This window comes from Brassica napus, unplaced genomic scaffold (assembly GCF_020379485.1).
Source record: "Brassica napus cultivar Da-Ae unplaced genomic scaffold, Da-Ae ScsIHWf_1632;HRSCAF=2248, whole genome shotgun sequence".
Taxonomy (NCBI): Eukaryota; Viridiplantae; Streptophyta; class Magnoliopsida; order Brassicales; family Brassicaceae; genus Brassica; species Brassica napus.
This window is the reverse complement of record NW_026015049.1, coordinates 233-5000: the sequence shown is the minus strand read 5'-3', so window position 1 is coordinate 5000 and position 4768 is coordinate 233.

The window sequence follows — 4768 nt, the reverse complement described above, 5'->3', positions numbered from 1 at the left end:
TGGTTCGCGCTTGGCCCGCGAGGAAGGATAAATGTCAAGTTTCCGCGGATAAATACGGAAGTTTTGAAGATAATTGTGAAGATTGGGAAAAATGGAATATCTCCATTTTTATGCTATGACGGCTTAAGCGCAGAAGAGTAAAAGCGTAAACCGACCTTGGAGCTAGTATATAAGGAGTCCTAGGCGAGGAGCACAAGGGAGAACTTTTTTCAGAGCAAACTTAGCACTTAGAGCGATTTAGGCAACTTTCCGTTTTTGTTATTTCGAGCTGCGACTCAATTAGGTTTAGCCGTCTTAGGGTTTGCTAGAACTAGGAATCTCGCCGACAGCTCTCGAGCCCAGGCTTATACCTTGTTGTAACGCTCATACGCAGATTCGGAATAAGATCTACTTGCTCTCTTTTCGATTTCTTATTTTATCGTTGTTATTCTCGTGTTCTGATGCTTGACGTGTGGTAATTAACAGATATCCGGGTCCTCTGGGAAACTAGGGTTTTCTTAGTTTCCTTATTTAAACGGAAATCGACAGTGCGAATTTCGGTTCCCACAGTTTGGCGCTAGAAGAGGGAGGGGCCTTACGGATCAATCTAACCCGCAAAAGCCACACACAATCAGACATGTCAACCAACGACGCGGATAACGTGCAAACTCCCCTTAACGGAGGCAGCGGCACCGATCTCCACACTCCGGTAGCGGACGTATCTGCGGCCAACGCGCAAGCCAACGCCGCGACTCTCGAGGAGTTTAAAAAGATGTTCGCCACCTATGAAAAAAGGTCGGAAGAACAGGATAAGCTCGTGAATACCTTGACCAAACAGGTTGAAACCTTAACGGCAAGGACCCAAGCTATCCGTCCCCGCGGAACCACCAAAATCCGCGGGAAGAGGCTCGATTTCGCCACCCCACTCGATAGAGCAGGAGCCGCGCGGGAACGACCTTCCGGTCAAAACCCAGCGAGAAGTCTCCCATCGAGAAGGGGAACTCTGAAAGTCTTCCGCTCCCTGCAAAGGACTCGGAGGATAACGAAGCCGAACACATTGACCTGGATCCTAGTGATGTCTCCAACGACACCGACGAGGATGTCGACAGACATCCAAGAAGGACCAGAAGCCGATCCGCTCGGGAAGGCTCCCCGTTCGAAAAACCAATGACGGAAGAAGAAGAAGTCGCCTATTGGAACGAACAAGAGGAGTTGGCCGAAAGGCAAACCGAGCTCACTCGCAGTAAGCGCCGACAGGCTCGGAAATCCACTGACGAGACATCGGATATCCGCGATCTTCGCGACTACATCACCAAGACTGCGGCAGAAGTGAGAGCCGTAAATTCTCAAGTCCATCATGCTACTAGTGCTGCCCCCGAGATCGATCGACTGCTGGAAGGAGCTCGAAAGACCCCCTTTACCAGTCGCATTTCGGACATGAGGGTGTCCGATCCGGGAAAGATCAAAGTACCGAAGTACGATGGTACGGCCGATCCGAAAGTGCACCTTCAGGCTTTCCACATCGCGATGGGAAGAGCAAGACTGAAGGACGGCGAAAAGGATGCCGGCTATTGCCGCCTGTTCATCGAAAATCTTGAAGGAGCAGCGCTCGAATGGTTCGCACGCCTTCGTCGCAACACCATCGGGAGTTTTCGACAGCTCGCATCGGAATTCCTCAAACAGTACTCTGTATTCATAGACAGGGAAACCTCCGATGTTGATCTCTGGAGTCTCTCCCAGAGGGAAGACGAACCCCTCCGCGAGTTTATCAGTCGTTTCAAACTGATAATGTCCAGGGTCAGCGGGATAAGCGACAAAGTGGCCATCGACGCGCTGAGAAAGACGCTCTGGTACAAGTCGAAATTCAGAAAATGGATAACTCTCGACAAACCGCGAACGATCCAGGACGCCCTCCACAAAGCAACGGACTATCATAGTGGAGGAAGAAACTAAAGTCTTATCGCAAAAACATAAGCCGGCAAGACCATCCTCGAAAGACGCAGATCCGAAGGGGAAAAAGAAGAACTCTCGTAACGACAAGTACGTCCATCACGAGGGGGGGAAGATCTCCAAGGGGCGCATAACTATGCGATCAGTTCGGATCAAGGCCGGACCACGGGCAACACATGGACTCGCAATCAAGGGTATGACGAAAACACCTTCTGCGAGTTCCACCAATCCCGAGGACACTCCACGACCAATTGCAAAGTCTTGGGAGCAAGACTGGCCGCGAAGCTGCTCGCTGGAGAACTTTCGGAAGTAACTAGCGTCAAGGATCTCATCCTCGATTCTGATCGGCCTCCAAAGACGGACAGAAATCCGCCCGCCGAAAAAATCTCCTCAACGAAACCAACCTGGGGATAAACGCGGTAGGAGGCCGGATGACAAAGGGAACGATAACAATCGTCGCAGAGTCAATATGATCATCGGAGGATCTCAATACTGCGCGCGATACCGTGTCAGCCATCAAGGCTTACCAACGGAAGGCAGAATCAAGCGCAAAATGGCCTACATGGTCTCTCCTCGAGACGGCCAAAATTGCTCGATCACCTTCACGGAAGAAGAAGCCGGCGGTATCGACCAACCTCACTGCGACCCGCTCGTCATAGATCTCGTCATACGAGATTTAGAAGTCGGAAGGGTACTCGTCGATACGGGAAGCACGGTCAACGTAATCTTCCGCGACACTCTCAATCGGATGAGTATCAAACTCGGAGAGGTAATTCCGACGCCCAAACCACTCACGGGTTTTTCAGGCGAAGTGTCGATGACTCTCGGGTCAATCCAATGCCAGTCATGGCCAAGGAGATCACAAATCGTCGAATTCGCGGTAGTCGACCATCCCGCTATCTACAACGTGATCATGGGAACCCCATGGCTCAACGCCATGCAGGCAGTTCCGTCAATTACCACCAGGGTCTCAAGTTCCCAACGCCGAGCGGAGTCGCGGCCATCTGGGGATGCCAAAAACAGTCGCGACTATGCTTCTCGCGGAGCATAAGTTAAGGCAAATCACGGCTTCTGCAAACGGCAAACGCGCGAAGATAGATCGATCTTCGGCCAAAAGCGCCCCGCACAAGGACGAAGTAAAATCGTCTGTCAACGCAAACGCATCGGACGTCGAAGCTCGACATAAATCCGAAGCCCACGCGACAACTCAACCGGAACATCCGGAAAATAGCGTCGACCCAGCCACGATCGACACGGTCAAGGCGGACATCGCGACACCAACCGCCGAGTAAGACACTCGCGGCATGAAACAGAACTACGAGATGGCTTGATCCTCGAAAGGGGTACGTAGGCAGCTTGTCAAAAGACGAGTTCAGCTATCCCCCTCTCTAAAAAGGGGGGGGGGGAAGTGGGTGCGTATACTCGTATACTCCCACAATCGCCATTATCGTAATCAAGTTTTTAGAAACATAAAATCTTTTTTACAATATACACTGTCTTTTTATCGAAAACGCTTACGCTTCAGTTTACGCTCGTCTGCGGCCTCATCCGGCCCAAAAATCGTAAAGATTATCACCTTTCAAACACGCATAATCCTCGAAAATAACTGCGAGACGTTGCAAAAGTTAAAAATTCGAGGACAATGCTAAACAAATTGTCCGAACGCGACCACAAAAAACTTACACCCCGTTCGTCGATTGGCCCCGAAAACACGCCAGCCGTCTTAAACAAACGCAATCCGATCACTCTTTTGATCTTTAAAAACGTCCAGCACAAGGACAAAAGCGCGCTACAACAAAAATCCGAAATTTTGGTAGCACTTCCAGTTGATTCTGAGAAGATGCTCGATTCGTACCATACAAGTCATATAAGCCGAGAACATATCGCGGACTTTAAATCGGTGCGAGTCAGGAAGAAATCGCAACAGGAAAAACGATAGCCGGCTAGTCACCGCACAAACCTTAACCGAAAGTAAACCTAGGTCTTGCCCTAAACCCAACGCTCTGGTCTCAAACATCTCAAGGCATGATATCTAAAAGATACGAGATCATAAACCATGCCTCTCCGTTCGTGTCTCAATGTTCTCAGAATCGTAAAGACAGATAAATTTTACGAAAATCACGAACGAAACAACACAGAATTGAACGTCTAATTAGAACTACATACGAGACGACAACTCGTATTTACTTCAACCCTACTCAGGAAAAACTCGAAACGAAACATTTATCATATAAATAAACCGCATAAAGCGGCAAGGGATTCAAAGCCACCAACGGCCAGTCCCCGAAATACAAATACGGCCATCTTGACCTAAACGAAATCCAAATTCAAAGGGCCATATTCGGCCGAAAACAAGGATAACTAATCCATCCCTCATAATCCAAAGTCGAAGTCCCCGGACAACGAAGCACCAAACGCATCCGCAGGACGATCCACTTCCTCGCCACCGCCGTGAAAATCGATCGGGACCTCCTCGGTATCAGGAGAAACCGGGATGGAATCCCAGAACCCTTGAATCCTCTCGTCGATCGGAGGGATAAGCGCCTCAGCGTGGGCACGGTCACTCATCCCACTCTTCATCAAGCTCATTTCCTCTTCAAACACATAGTCGTCGGCTTGCGTCCTCCAAAGACTTCCGACCGAACCATGGCACTCGCGAAAGTCGCCACCGAGGTAAAGGCATTCTTAAGATTCCCGTACTCAACCTGGAATGAGATGCGCGAGTCTTCATCACCCGACGATCTTCTTTTGCCTTTCCTCTCGATCTGCGAAACAGCCCGCGCATGATCACGAGTAAGCTGTGCCTCTCGCTCCAGCATCTCGCCTTGCACGCGGGCGA